Source organism: Quercus robur, chromosome 11 (assembly GCF_932294415.1).
Source record: "Quercus robur chromosome 11, dhQueRobu3.1, whole genome shotgun sequence".
Lineage (NCBI taxonomy): Eukaryota > Viridiplantae > Streptophyta > Magnoliopsida > Fagales > Fagaceae > Quercus > Quercus robur.
In genome coordinates, this window is record NC_065544.1 from 26551600 (window position 1) to 26568099 (window position 16500).

Here is a 16500-nt window from a genome sequence, read left to right on the forward strand (position 1 = left end):
ACAGAAAGACAGAGAGAAGAGAGACTGAAAATCAAACTTGAGAGAGAGAGATCAACTTGCGAAAGAGGTGAGACGACGACCTTGCAACAGTAGACCTTAAATGAAGAGCGAAGAGTTTGAAAGGGTTTGACAAATCTGAACTAACCAAGTGGCAAGACAACGGCCACTGAATTGAAGGCTGAAACATAAAGGTTTGACAGCTCTGGAGTTAAAAATAAATAAAACTTAGTGTTTACATAATGGGAGGGTCAGGTTCTACATAAACCCCAAGGCCCAAGACTCAACCCAAAACATGGTTTTTCAAGACCCATGAACTGCCACTCAACCGCCTTTGCCACTGAAGCCATCCACAAGCCACCAAGTCAACCGAGTGGATTAGGTTTTCTGAGTCCATGGACACCCCTAGATACAACAAAATAGCAATTCCTAAAAAAATTATGACATGATACAGTGGGGACATGATGATTCAAGATTGGAGTTGAGAAAAGAGATCCTTGAATTGACAATTCAACAAAACAAATTGAAATTTGCACACAAGTGAGAGAAAATTATACAAAGAAGAGAATCAAACATAACGAACAAGAAAGAAAGTGGGAGAGGAAGTGATAGTTGAGAAGTGGGGATCACCAATGAGCAGGGACGAGAATTGACGAGCTTTGAGAGCAACACCAATAAATTTCAAGTGGCGTCAATCTAACTGGGTGACAATCAATCTGAGTGGCCAGAGTGCACCTCAAGTGAGAGAGAGGACTGAGAAAGTTCAAAGGTGAAAAAGAGGACCGGATTTTTTTTTTTTTTTTTTTTGGGGGTAAATTACAACAACCTCCCTCAAGATTTTAGGGAATGACATTGTCCCCCCTTCCAAAAAAATGCTGAAGAAATGACAGCCAATCCCAAAACATAAAATTTGAACTAACAACGTTAACAGCTGTTTAAATTTTTCTATGGATGAACCTGCCCCTTGTTTAAACACAACATTCCTATGTTATACATGATTTATTGATGAAATTAGCATTTTGTCCTTGGTTTAGATATTTCTCTCACTTTCTCTCCCAGTCTTCCACATTTTTTGGAGAAAGGGGAAAAAACTCATCTCTCTCTCTCTCTCTCTCTCTCTCTCTCTCTCTCTCTGCTGTTGAGTGCAATTTACTATTTCTGCACAACACATATCGGTTCTCATACAGATTTCTAGGTTCTCGTATTCCTCTTTTGTCTCTTGCCACTCAATTAAGCAAATATCAAAGGTTGTGTTGAAGGACTACTAAACCAAATCTTCTTTTTCTTCCAATTTCAAGGAAGTTTCAATTCCATTAAAACCGAGGCTTTGCTACTGCACCAAAAATTTTCAATAAAAAAAGTTCATCGCAAACAAAATTCAAACCACACCCTACCTGGCCAAAAAGCAGAGAACACATTTCAATAAATTATCAGCAACAACACCACAAGATTCTTGTGGCTCTCAAGATCTCATGAGACCCATAAGGTCTTGGGTTCAAAACTCCAAACCAACATCTTGGGACCACCTTCAAGTGATTCCTTCCTGTAGTTACCTGGTGGTATAGGACGATGGGACTACACACCTAAGAGAATAGCCAGGCTCTTAAAGAGCTCTAGAAACCCATATTAGGGGGAAAAAATATTATTTACCAGCAGCTACATGCACCACAAATCCACTTCACCATTAGATAAAACTACAAAATTTATGGAACCAACCAAAAGGGTAAAAATATATATTCATCTACAATGCATCAAGTAATGGCCCTACATTGTTATTTTTGTAATCTAAAGAGACAAAAAACTCAAATAAAGAGAAAGGGAGATTTGGATTAATTTTTTTTGATAAGTAAGAAAGAAGTATATTCAATAGGCTACCTCATGAAAACAGAGGCAGAACAGAAAATGCAGAGAAAGAAACAAACAGAAGAAAGAAAAGAGAATAAGAAAACAAATGGAAAACAACAAAGAACTAATTACAAAGGAGAGAGCAAAGGAACAAAGGGAGAGAATCACTAGAGGTGAGTCCCCAAGCCCTAGACCAATCAAAGAGAGAACCACTAAAATAAGCGAGCAACTGGTCATTAGATTTGTCCCTGTCCTCAAAAGTTCGCCAATTCCGCTTCCTCCAAATACACCACATAAGGCACAACGGAGCTAAATTCCAAATGCTAGAAGAGTGCTTTCCAAACCAGTTCCACCAACTGAAGAGTGTTTCTGCAACCGATCTTGGCAAGACCCATGAAATCCCAAAAGATCTGAAAATCAAGCTCCACAACTTATAAGCTTTTTCACAATGGAGAAGCAAATGATTCACTGTCTCCCCATTGCAACGACAAATAATACACCAGTCAACAAGATCAAAGCCTCTACACCGCAAAATGTCCCCTGTAAGAATCTTCTCCCAAGTTGCAGTCCAAACAAAGAAAGAGACGTGCGTAGGGGCCTTAACCTTCCAAATACCTTTCCAAGGAAAAGTAAGAGGCAAGGGACTTCGGAACTTGTCATAGAAAGAGCAAATGTCGAAATCCCCCTTCTTCGACAATTTCCAAATCATGCGGTCTCCTTGCTCAGAGTGAGATAAATAAGAACCCAAGGTATGAAGAAATTCATCCACATCTCCCATCTCCCAATCATTAGGATCCCTAAGTAAAAGAACCTTCCAGCTTCTCCGAGCCTCGGTCCCCAATCTTTCGAGAGACGAGGCCACAGAAGCCTCTCTATTAGTAGCAATCCCATACACTACCAGGAAGGATAGATGGAGTGGTGAGTCCCCACACCACTGATCTGTCCAAAACTTCACTCTATCCCCCACCCCTACCTCAAACCGGATAAACTTGCTAAAAACCTCCCAACCTTTTCGGATACTTCTCCATAAACCACACCCATGAACACCCCTACCCAGCTTGGAAGACCAACCCCCCCCCCCCCCCCCCACTCTTCCCCAAACTTCAAAGCTACAACCCTCCTCCAAAGACGAGTCTCCTCAACCCCAAACCGCCATAACCACTTTCCTAGTAAGGCTTTATTAAAAGTAGTTAATTTCCTAATACCCAAACCACCATTTGCCTTAGGAGCACACACCTTATCCCACCCCACCAAATGAACCTTCGACTCCCCCCACAGGAAGTCCCTCTGAATCTTCTCAATTTTATTAGCCACATGCAATGGGATGGTGAAAAGAGATAAATAGTAAGTAGAAAGGCTAGAAAGCGTACTCTTGAGCAGCGTCAGTCTTTCACCTTTTGACAAATACAACTTTTTACACCCGGCCAACCTCCGATTAATCTTCTCCAAGATAGGATTCCAAATAGAAGGAGACTTATGGGAAGCCCCCAACGGCATACCAAGATAGGTCATAGGCAAGGACCCAATCCGACAACCCAGAATCTCTGCCAAGGCATGAATATCATTAACCTCCCCTATTGGAACCATCTCACTCTTCAGGACATTAACCTTCAAACCTGTCACAACCTGAAAACAAAGGAGAAGCATTCGCCCATGAAAGATCTGCTCCACTTCCGCATCACAAAACAGAATAGTATCATCCGCAAATAGAAGATGCGAGACACATTCCCCTTCACCTCATCTTCCATCAGCCTTGAAACCCCTGATCAAGCCAACACCTTCAACTCTTTTCAACATCCTACTTAAGACCTCCATCATGACTAAAAACAACATTGGAGATAATGGATCCCCTTGTCTCAGACCCCTCGAGCTCCCAAAAAAATCAGCTAGAGCCCCATTAATCAAAATAGAAAACTGGACCGTTGAGATACAAGTGCAAATCCATCTACACCACTTCTCCCCGAAGCCCATTCTCTTCAAAAGATCTAGAAGAGCCTCCCAATTCACATGATCGTAAGCTTTCTCAATGTCTAGCTTACAAATAACCCCCGGGATCTTACTCTTCACTCGACTATCAACACACTCATTGGCAATAAGAACTGAGTCAAGAATTTGTCTTCCTCCCACAAAACTATTCTGAGACTCAGAAATCAGTTGATCTAAGACCAATTTCAAACGATTTGCCAAAACCTTAGACAGGATCTTGTACAAGCTCCCCACCAAGCTAATAGGCTTGAAATCTCAAATATTGGAAGCATCATTCTTCTTAGGAATTAGAGCTATAAAGGTGGCGTTCAAAGATTTCTCAAACTTACTATGTTGATAGAACTCCTCAAAAACTACTAGGATATCACTTTCCACCACTCTCCAACAATGGTGGAAAAAGGCCATAGAGAACCCGTCTAGACCTGGAGCTTTATCTCCAGCCAGCTCGTTAACAGCTAAAAGAATCTCCTCCTTCTCAAACCTCCTTTCAAGCCAACCCCTCTCCGACCCATCTATCTGATCAAACTCCAAACCTTCCACAAAAGGCCTCCACTCCTCTGTCTCCTGATACAAACTTTTATAAAAATTTACTACCTGGGCAACCACCTCAGATTCCTCCTCATAAATCACCCCATCCACCTCCAAAATACTCTGATTATTAAACCTTCTACGGGAATTAGCCACCCTATGGAAAAATTTAGTATTATTATCTCCTTCCTTAATCCATAACATCCTTGATTTCTGTCTCCATGAGATTTCTTCCAAAGAGAGAAGATTTTTTACTTCAGTTCTCACCACATCTCTCTCACAAGTCTCAGCATCAGAGAGGCCAAATTCCCCTTCCTTGGCATCAAAGGAATTCAAAGCCTATAATAATTGTGACTTTTTGCGCCCAACATGACCAAACTCCAAACGATTCCACTGAACGATATCTTCTTTCAAAGCCTTTAGCTTTTTGGCAAACACAAAACTAGGAGTACCAGAGAAAGAATGTCAATTCCACCAAGAATGAACTCTATCAGTAAACCCATCCGTCTTTAGCCACATATTCTCAAACCTAAACGGACTTTTACCCCTCGTCATTCCCCCTACCTCCACTAGGATTGGGAAATGGGCTGAAACAAGGCGAGGTAAAATCCGTTGGGTCACATTCGGAAAATGCTCCTCCCAATCATGAGACACCAAAACTCTGTCTATCCTAGACATCGAAGGATGATCTGACCCGCTAGACTAAGTATATCTCCCTCCCTCCAGAGGCAAGTCTATCAAATTAAGATCCCCAATGAACTCCAAAAAGAGTTCCATGGCCGGAGTAAGATGAGAATTACCCAACCGTTCACTAGGGAAACGAACAATATTAAAATCCCCGATGCAACACCAAGGGATGTTCCAGTAATGCTGAACACCAACCAACTTGTCCCACATTAGACCCCTCTCATTGTTATCAATTGGGCCATAAACCCCAGAACACGCCCAAGTGAAACCGTCCCCCACCCCTCGCCACCGAACAAACACAGAGAAAGAACCCACCAAAAACTCCGACCTCTCTAAAACCCTCCTATCCCACATCATCAAAACCCCACCGGCCGTCTGGACAGCATCTAAAGCCACCCAATCCATAAAAGGACAACTCCATAAGCTACCAACCATCTGTCTGTCCAAGCCAGTAAGCTTAGTTTCTAGAAGGCAGATTACATCACACTTCCATTCACGCAATAAATTTTTCACTATCAAACGTTTCCGACAGTCATTCAGGCCCCTAACATTCCAAGAAAGAATTTTCAAATTCATAAAGACAAGAAATCCCCAACTGATAAAAAGCTCAGCAGCCAACACACTACCTACCATCATAATTAACCGAAGATTGCAAATTCCTCAGTTCTCTCTTCCCTTTATCCTTATAGATGACAACTTTTCTAGAAACTGTAGCTTTCTTGTTCAACACTTTGGCAGCCTCCATCTCCCTTTCAATCTTTTGTAGCAAGGCAATACATAACTTCTCATGCCGGCTGAAAGGCAGCCCCACCAGTTTACTAAAACCAGGAAGTTTGTTCTTCACCCATCTAGTAATATCCAACGTGTTCACACTCTCCACTGTCTCGTTGCTACAATTCATCTCAGCTGACAAAGGTAACCCAAAGGGCGTGATAGACAATAGAGGTACTGATAAACTATCCTCTCCACCCAAACCCATATCTGAAATATTCAATTCTTCCTCCACCAAAGCACTCGCCCCAGAGACAACACACAAAGCCTTCATGGGTGACACCGCTAAACTGGGTTGCTCAAGTTCAAGGGCAGCTTTCGGCTTGAAGTTGGCACAACTGTCCCAGCCACCTTCAACCCCAACATTATCACTCAAAACCACAAGCCCAGCCCGCGATAAGCTCAAAAAGAATTCGGATAAAAAGCATTCGACCGATGACCTCAACGGCACCTTATCTGACTTACCCGGTGGCACCGTGGGTACATCGGAGCTAATTCCGTCGGAGGAGGGGCCGCCAGCCTTAATCGAAGGAATCGAAGGCTCAACGGAACAAGTACCGACGGTGCAGGGGTCGTCGGCCTTTCCCAGTGGCAACAAGAGCTCATCAGAGTTGGTTCCGGCGGAGAAAGGGCCGTCGGCCTCCACCAGATGCATCGGAGGCTCAACGGACCACGTACCGGCAGTGAAGAGACCATCGGCCTTTCCCGGTGGCACCAAGAGCTCGTCGGAGCTGGTTCCAACAGAGAGAGGGCCGTCGGCCTCCGCCAAAGGCTTAGCGCACCGGTCCGACGCTCTTGGCTCAAGATCAAATGATTGGTGAAGAGCCTTGGGGCACGCCTCTATCGACGAAACCTGGGCTGATATTCCTTCCCCAGCCAAAGAGCTCTCACCCACTTCAAATAAACTTGGGTCCGAATAAAAATGACCCATATCTGAGTCAGTCAGCACTGGGCTTGTTCCAAGGCCCAAAACTGGCTTAACTACAGCCTGTTTGGTTCCCCGTGGAACCCATTTAAGGGCCTTAGAAACATCTGAAATGCATTCCCATTCCACTTCACGTGCTTCCCCTCTGATCTTTGAAACTCCCCCTTTCTTTCTAACCCAAGAGACCCGTCTCCTCCCTTTCACATCAACCTCTACGATAAGACCTCTCCCTGACCAGCAAGATCTCCTAAAATCACACTTCTTCCCCTTTTCATCAGCTTTTGAATTCAAAATAAGGCTTGGGAAATGTATCCTAGTATCTACCAGATTTTGCTTACCCACCTCTGCCACCTCATTCAAACGTTGCTCTCTCCTAACCCCTCCCACCACCTCCATCTTATCAAACTTGCCCACTGGAATTTCCCCCACTTTTGCACCTGTAAGTCTCAGATTCACCCCCATTTTCTCCTCTCCTAACTGTGCTAACTTCCCCTTGGCTGTGAGTCCTAGTTGTTTCAGCTACTTTCTATCCTCTGTTCTTCCATGAAAGCCTTGCACAACTTCAGCAAAAGTTCTAGAGTTTTGATCCTCTAGGTTATACTTTCACACCTGAGGAATGAATTTAGGAAGACCATTTCCACCCACTACATATTGAGAAGGATTCAACAGTTTCCTTAGTTTTAGACCAAAAGCCCTCCAACCATATCTCTCTTTGCCTTCCGGTACAATAATCAGCCTCCTAGATCCACCAGCTTTGAGTTCAGTCAACAGCAAGAACTGACCAGAAGAGTTGGAACACCATTGGAGAGTAAAAGCAGTGTCACCCTCTCTAAAAGTAAAAGCTATTTGAAACTCTCCCCAACAACAAGGTGTTCAATGTTAAACATCAGCCATTGTGCTGCATTCTTGCCCATGAAAACTGATCTCATAACGAATTTGCCCCTCAAAAATCCTTAACAAGAAATAACGACCCCCTTCCTCTACAACTAATTGAAAAAATTTGGACTCAATGAAGAAACTACGAACCCCCCCATATCTCCTCTATCTTCAGCAGAAATAGTAGCTAGCTAGAAAGTCTCATCTCCCCTCTCAGCAATTTTAGGGCACAGTATTATTATGTAAGACCTTTGGCGATTTGAATTAAACCAATTCCATCGCATTCTATTTCTCAACAAAGAATCCAAAAGTCCTAAAAAACTTCTCCATAGATACCGGATATTGAGAACAAAAACCCACGTCCATCTAGACCACGTTTCTCAAAATCAACCTGCGTCTATCTCCTTGTTTTAGATCGAGGTTCCCTCGCTCAATTATGGAAGGAGGTGTTGATTAGAATTTCAAATGTTGTAAGGTGATTTAGGTTGCTCTCAGATGGGGCAAAGATTATTTTGTTCAAAAGCGTTGTAAATTGTGAAAAAGTGAGATGAAGGGTTATACAAAAGCTCATAAATATGAGAAAAGGAGCTTGAATGTTTAAAATTAACCCAAAAAGTTGCTTGATTGGCCATGGTTACGTCAAAGGGAATCTTCATTAAAAAAAAAAAAAAAAAATGAATAATTTGTTGACATTGTGACAAGACTGTATTTCTTTCTCACAGATCTCAAGGAGGGGAGTGCCACTTTGAGTTAAATTAGGGGAAGGGAGCATCATTCCTTGAAACCTTGAGGGAGATTAGTGTAATTTACCCTTTTTTCATTCAACCAAACATTTGAGTTACTTCCAACACCAACTTCCAAATATTTGTTTTTGTCAATCACTCGCACAAAACTTTCTAGATCAAACACCAAATCACCCTACAATTAAACATCGCAAGTGCCAAAAACCACAGTAAAACTCATTTCAAAGTAAATTTAAACCCAAGGGGTATAGATAAAAAGGCCAAATAATAAATTGTCATTGAACAAGAAATCACCTACGCCCAAATTGCAACCATCCAATCAACTACCACTATTTAGCGACTGTTGATAACCCTAAAGAAATGCTCAAGCCAAGAACACCACGACAAAACCAAAAATGATAATGAAAATAAAAAAAACAACCGCTAACACCACAACCATCCATCGCCCAAGCCCAGTCGGCCATTGAGTCCCATCACCAACCAAAAGTGCCGACCTACGTTGGCAGGCCCAACAAAGGCTGTTCATTCAACCTATCAAACCAAAAAACCTAACCAAACCCAACCGAAGGCGTTTTCGTTAGGTGGTGGATTGGGTTGGAATTTTCTTTTAACTCTCAGGCTGGGTTGAGTTTAGTTTGATAGTTTTTCAACCCATCTAATCTAATCTGACCACCATATATATATAAGTTTATTTTATTACTCATATAAGTTTATTTTGGTCTTTTTGAGAATTAGTCTTAATAAATTTTTAGATTTTGGAACATAATTTAGGCATTCTATGTGAAAATCTATTGGAAAACGTGCTTAAAAAGTTTATGAAAGTCAAAATTTTTACAAAGTATGAAACATGTAAGCACAACCCACCGATCCAATTCAAACCAACCCAATAAGTGTTGGGTCAAGTAGGTTTCTACAAATGTTTGGGTGGCAATTTCTAAACCTGACAAGATCAGGTTAGGTTGAAAAAAACCCTCTAACCCATGCATGCCCCTAGGCCCAATAGCCCGAGAGAGGAGATGAAGATCAAGTCATCATCCAATCAACTACCACTATTTAGCAACTATTGATAACCCTAAAGAAATGCTCAAGCCAGGAAAACCATGGCAAAACCAAAAATAGAAATGAAAATAAAAAAACAATTGCTAACACCACAACCATCCATCGCCCAAGCCCAATCGGCCATTGAGTCCCATCACCAACCAATAGTGCCAACCTACGTTGGCAGGCCCAACAAAGGCTGTTCATTCAACCTATCAACCCAAAAAATCTAACCCAACCCAACTAAAGGTGTTTTCATTAGTTGGTGGATTGGGTTGGAATTTTCGTTTAACTCTCGGGCTGCGTTGAGTTCAAGTTGATAGTTTTTCAACCCATCTAATCTAACCTGACCACCATATATATAAGTTTATATTATTACTCATATAAGTTTATTTTGGTCTTTTGAGAATTAGTCTTAATAAATTTTTAGATTTTGGAACATAATTTAGGCATTCTATGTGATAATAAATTGGAAAACGTGCTTAAAAAGTTTATGAAAGTCCAAATTTTTACAAAGTATGAAACATGTAAGCACAACCCACCGATCCAATTCAACCCAACCCAATACAGGTTGGGTCGAGTAGGTTTCTACAAATGTTTGGGTGGGAGTTTCTAAACCCAACAAGATCAAGTTAGGTTGAAAAAACCCTCTAACCCATGCACACCCCTAATTGGGCGCCCAATAGCCCGAGAGAGGAGATGAAGATCAAGTCATTCCATGTTGCCAGGCCCTATTCCACACCATCAGTAGCTGTTACACACCATGCCGAAATCACTCACACCCAAATTTCCCAAATCAAGTCAGGAATGAGAGTGAATGGGGGCACTACAATGTGTTTGATTTTTAAAGAGAAATGTGTTTTTTGATCAATTTCTTCTAATTCTATATTAGTTGAAAGTATAATTTTGGCTTTCTTTTAATATTTTAAAAGTGAATAAAAAAAAAAATTAAACCTGATGATAAGCTAGACGAAAGGATTATATTAAACATAAATGAAAGTTGAGGAAAAAAAAAAAGTAAACTTTAGTGACTCAATTGAAAACATGCCAAAGTTATAAAGTTTAATGTGTAATTTAACCTTAAAAAAATATTAAAACATAGTACAATGGAAAAATGCATTAGTATAAACACTTGGGTTATAATAATCTTTTTTGTTAAAATTTTATAGTAAAAATTACAAAAACCTCCTTTGATATTTGAGGGAATGACACTCTTGCCCAAAATTTAAGGGAAATGATGCTCCCCTCACTTGAGGTTCAAAGGAAATCAAAGCATTAGTCCCTCCATTAATAATATCGGTAAAAGAATATTCCTAATTTTGAGAAGATTCTTTTGACTAAATGAAATTTTTTTGAGTTAAATATTGTCATTCATTGTCACCAAGTTTCTAAAAAAACACTTTCAGCAGCAAATTTTCTAACCAAGTTGGAAGTGTTTTTTGGAAGTTTGGTGGCCAGGAATGATAATATTTAGCCCAAAAAACTTTCACTAATCATGGTCAAGGCTTAGTCAATGGAATCTTTTCAAAATTTGGAATATTATGTACAATTATTAACAAAAAGGCTAATATGTTAATTTTCTTCAAACCACAAGGGAGATGAGGGTCATTTCCCTTGAGTTTAGGTCAAACTACCATTCCCACAAACCTCAGGGGAGATTTTTGTAATTTACACAATTTTATAATTCATTGTAAAACCCAAAATAAGACAAAAATTTGAGCACTATTTATGCTTCAATTCTTTTCCAAAATCCATCCTTGCATCAGTTGCATCTCTTGTACATTTAATATGCTTTTCTATTTTAATTGTTAAGTTACAAATGCACTCGATAAATCTTGAACCCACAACTTCACCCTCCACCTTATTCTTACAAGGGGAGGAGATGCCATTTGAGCAAGAGCTCCTTGAATTGTACGTTTTAAATTTTCTTAAAGAGTAAGAATGGCAGAATGGGAAAGCATGGCTCTAGCAGATAGTAGATAGCCTTTTCTCCTTTGTAATTTTGAAATGTTATTATAAATTTAATTGTAAAATATCACTTGACCAAGACCTAGCAGCTAAAAAGAAGCAAGATAGTTATCCACTCTTCCCACCTCATAAAAGATCCTGTTAGAGCTTCTCCAACCTATGAGCCATATGAGTAGTAATCGTGTACACACACATAAATAAAAAATAAAAAATAAAGATCAAATGGCTGTACAATTTATAGTGAAAAGTATAACTTGACCAAGACTTACTGGCTAAAAGAAGGGAGATAGTTCTTCATTCATCCTGCCTTGTACAACAATCCCACTAGAGCTTCTCCAACCTATCAACCACATGAGTAGGTGATGTAGGACAAATTAGGGATTTGTCTACGTTTAGTTGTGGTGGGTTTAGGGTAGGAAAGAAGAAGAATTAGAGAGAAGTTAGAGCTGTTTAGGGGCTGTGTGAACAGTACCCGTGAACAGTAATCCTAGAAAGAAAGGAGAAAATAAAGAAAAGAGAGAGAGAAAGAAACAACAAAGGCCAACGTGCCTATTGCTCAAAACACTCAATTTTATTAATGAACTCATTCTACTCCTTCAATAAATTGAGCACCCTATATATATAAAGACTCTTACTTGTACTAGTAGTATTAGGATTCCTAATAGTACAAGGACTACTATTTAACCCTAATAAATTAAAAACCAAAGCCCATACATAAAGACCCATAATTAAATAAGACTCATTAATAAAACCTATGGCCTATAACTATGGCCCATACCCAACAATCATAAAATTACTAAAATATCCTTGACTAAAGAATAACCAAATAAAATATAAAAACTTAATTAGCAACCATGGACACTTATTCTTGGGCTTTGCCTTAGCCTTAGGCTTCCAAATAGAACATCCTTTCTTTAACCATGTTATGATTCCGCCATCGGTAGGAATGGTTAAAAGAGGCAGAAAGTAGGTGGAAAGGATAGACAAAGTACTCTTTAGGTAGTGTGAGCCTTCCACCTATATATAAATAAAATTGCTTCCATTCACCCAACCTCTTCTCCATCCTTTCTAAAACTGAATTCTACACTGCAGTAACAGAATACAATACTGAATCATTATATCTAAAAAAGATTTTCCAACTATCACAAATCAACAGAATTTCATCGGAAAATAAAAGGTACAAAAATTAATTGGTTGACATATATCTAGGTAATAGTTTTTTAAATAGTGTTGTGTCAAGATTTATCTATCATGCTTGTTCAACAACTTCTACTTCCTTTATTTTGTTTCAGGGAATTTCACTTTTCTACACTCCAATCCAAACTCAAGCCAAATTTTCTTTGAGCCCAAGAGGTCATAATTGGTAAAAAGTCTTCATGTTTGTTGCTCCTTCATTTTATTTTATTTTATTTTATTTTTGATAAGTAATGAAAATATTATTAAACTATCAAAAAAAAGTGTCACCCAAGTATACAGTATGTATACACTAGGGACGAGCAATCAAACCCACAAATTACAAGCATCTATCAAAGAATAAACCAAAAAATTGAATGACTGCCTACTATTGACAACCAATCCAATAAATATTGGACGAAATTTTTTAACAATTTACTTATTTGGCATGTAAGCATTACATAGTCAACATTATTCAATTTCCAAATTAAATAAGCATGACAAACAAGATCCAATCGCCTCAAATCAAATCAGAATTTTCAAAAGGTTAATCAATTGATTGCAACAGTATAAAATCATGAGAATGAGTTGAGAAATTATCAATAGCCAACTCAATGACATCACCAGCATGATTCTAAATAAAACTAGTTCAAAGGTGTTGATTCCTTCTCAGATTGTATAGGGAAACTCCCTAGGGAAAAAAAATGTTTTCTTTAACTTGGTTCCTTCCGTACAAACATCCACAAGCATTTCCATAGATACATTGTAATCACTCTAACCTCTTTCCTCAGTACCGCATATAAAGACATCATTGCAGGCTTATCATATATAAGACAAGTGAAAATATAGAGGACAATCCAGCCTGTGTCATCCACTTTTGACACAGGATTTTTTTCAAAATATATATAATATCAAGGTTTATAAATGTACCTCTTTTTCCTAGAGTAGATATGGATTTCATATTGCTCTCCTCTTTAACTCATCCACTGATATCCTAATTGGTTTATTTGAATATCTTAAACTTGAAAATTCTCATGCCTAACTCAGAATGCAAAAGGCTCCCAAGAAAACAAATTCCCTTGCATAACTTAGAAAGCAATAAAATCAAAAGAAATATCCCAGTGTCCAATCTGTCAAATTCCAAGACTAAATAAGACATGGAGAAATGAAAGAATTTATCACACAAACCTATCTTGCAAACTCTTCAACATCTTGAACGCCCTACAGAAAACAACTCATTTTTATCAAATTTTCCTTCAAGCTGGAGTCACCTGAAAAAGAGCAACATGCATCACAATATTTAAGACCATCAGTTTCTAGCCCATTAAACATTACAGTGTAATTTACAAATATATAATACGAAATACCATAACCCTTAGACAGTTATACCTATAGTTTAGACCCAACAGTCATATCAACATATCTCCATTCAGTGCTTTCACAATTAGCACACTACACAACTTGAGCACCAATACATTATAAAAAACAAAATAAAATAAAATAAATAAAAAAGAAAAGAAGAAGACAATAGAAAGGATTGATACTGTAGTCATCTGAAGTTGCTGAAAAATCCAATTGGGCCAGTTGATATGGAAATCTGATATTAGAGATTCGCTCTAAAACCCTAGGGTCAAACTTATCAACCAAAGTCTCCCAACTAACATAGTCATATGCTTTCTCTAATCTCTACGTCCTTACCAAATTATGCTTGACCCTCCAATCTCAGCCAACTATTCAAGTGCATACACATGCCATTACTTTCAAATCCCCATCTCTCCAATTTCGCATCTTTTACTCATGCATTTGAGAAACTATCACTCAAGCAGTCTCTTATAAAAATGAATTAGAAGCATTCACAAAGAGGGTTTAAAGACAAAACTATGAGTGATCACTTAGAAAAATGAATTAGAATCATTCACAAAGAGGGTTTAGAGACAAAACTAAGTTCAACCCTCCAAAGTAATGGAAGGAAACAACTAATAAAGTGGTCAAATAAATATGGATTCAAATTTGTTTTCAAGCATCAAGAAAACCAAATATTCGTTTCAATTTTGAACCTAGGGTTTCAGAAATTTGAAAAATAACAAAGTTTAAAAATTGGGGTACATTTCAGAAATACTCATTACCATGAAAATTTTTTAGTGAAATTCCCTTTTTTTAACTTATTCTGGGTCATAATATACACACGTATTAATACTCATTGCAATTCAACCAAAGTTCCTGTTTAAAAATATCCCTAATGACACAAGATTTTTTTATTTATTTTTTAATGTCCTAATAACATAAAAGAATTATAACAACATAAGAAGAAATCGGGTCTCAAAATGGGATACAAATCATTAAAATTTAACTAATTAGTCATATCAACTTCACAGAAATTGTGCATTACAACGAAGCCCTCAACATTTCATGATTATATCCAACAGAAAAAGTGAGGCTTCATAAGAAAACTGTAACATATAACTATAGCTAAACCCAAAAAATTACTATCTTTCTTGGAACCCAATATTTATTTTATTTATTTTATTTGTTTTATTTCAAAATAATTTAAGTGATTCATTAACCCAATATAAAAATATACTTAAAATGGTAAAACCAATCAGTGTTGAATGCAGAACTTTCTGGAAAAACATAATATGTGTAACATAAAAAGCAATAGTTAAACAAACAAACAAATAAGTAATGCAGCTTCCCATAAAATAAAAATCCGTACAAAGCAGACCAAACATTTGCATGCAACATCTTTTAAAAAAAACGTAATCTGAATCTATCTAGAAACAGTAGTTCTCAATTTTCCATGAAAACTAGCTATAACTATTCATAAAACGAAACCCAAAAACAAAAAACCACTAAATTTTGTACATAAAAAAAAAAAACACAAAATTTTGTACATAGAGCGAGAGAAAGAAATAAATAAATAAAACACAGAAAGAAAAAGAAAAAGATTTACCTGAGAAGAGAAAGAAGATCAAAGAGAAGTAATCGACGCGGGTTCTTCGTCAAAAAGTACTTGATCAAGTTCATGAATACGAGAGGAAAAAAAGTGCAGTAATATTGAAAGCTTAGCAGAAAAATATGAGACAGAGAGACAGAGAGAGAGACAATGAAAGTTCTAGGAAGGATCCGCTGTTATGAGAAGAGGAGCATAGAAAATTGTTTTTTTAATAAAACCGTGGCGTTGTGTTGTAGAGACAGGAGAGAGAAGAAAATATCTTAGCACTTTGCAAGGGTTAGAGTTATCACCTACTATGAAAACTTTGTGGTATTTTGTGGACTTCGCAGGTGTCAACAATCTAGGACTTTTTTAAGGTTTTTTTGGTCATTTTAATTAAATATTCCACGTGGTTGATGGTGATTGGGCCTATACAGGTTCTACGTGTGGGGGCTTGTTTATTCTGAGAATGTTAGAGGTTTTGATTCGCTGATGTCATGAATGATGTCAACTCTCAATTTTGAATTAAATATGTACAATAATAGTAATCGGTCCACTTTATGAAAAAACAGATTAGTAAAATTTTATTATTAAAAAAATATTGTAACTGTAATTAACAGTAATAATTAAACTTCTTTTGTACTGATTCATGATATGGATTATGAAAAAGTTTATTAAAATTTGTGTTAATAGTAGTATCTGTTGGGTATTAGAGGTTTTCAATAAAATCTGTCGTCACGCCATAGTTGGGTTTTTTTCCTTGAAGGGTAAACAGTAAACACTATAGATTGCTCCACGTTACGCATTCATGCTTTAACAAATACTATATGAGAAAGAGATATTGGTAAAATGGCTACAAGAGGAATGTCTTGTTTGGTAAGAATACAAGGACATGGGAACATGATTCGATACCACCTGCACTAGGAGCACAGGAAAAATGGCTTGGTATGCATGTTGGGGTTGGTCGATGATCCATGTATGTATCAATTGACTAATGGCTGGGCAGGAAATTCTCCTCAAGTACGTGGTTC

General features: G+C 38.1%; 1 long non-coding RNA gene across 11 annotated transcripts in view; it reads right to left on the reverse strand.

Moving 5' to 3' along the window:
- LOC126707427 (uncharacterized) overlaps positions 1 to 15727 on the reverse strand; it is a 30618-nt gene extending 14891 nt beyond the window's left edge. For 2 of the 11 annotated variants that reach the window (XR_007648950.1, XR_007648943.1), the window contains exons 1-2: positions 15488 to 15725; positions 13726 to 13808 (exon numbers count right to left, since the gene is read on the reverse strand). This is a non-coding gene — a long non-coding RNA (uncharacterized LOC126707427). Of the gene's footprint in view, positions 1 to 13725; positions 13809 to 15487 lie in introns of all 11 variants that reach the window. The other 9 variants (XR_007648951.1, XR_007648947.1, XR_007648952.1 and 6 more) reach the window with 7 other exon arrangements.
- Positions 15728 to 16500: the final 773 nt, after the last annotated feature.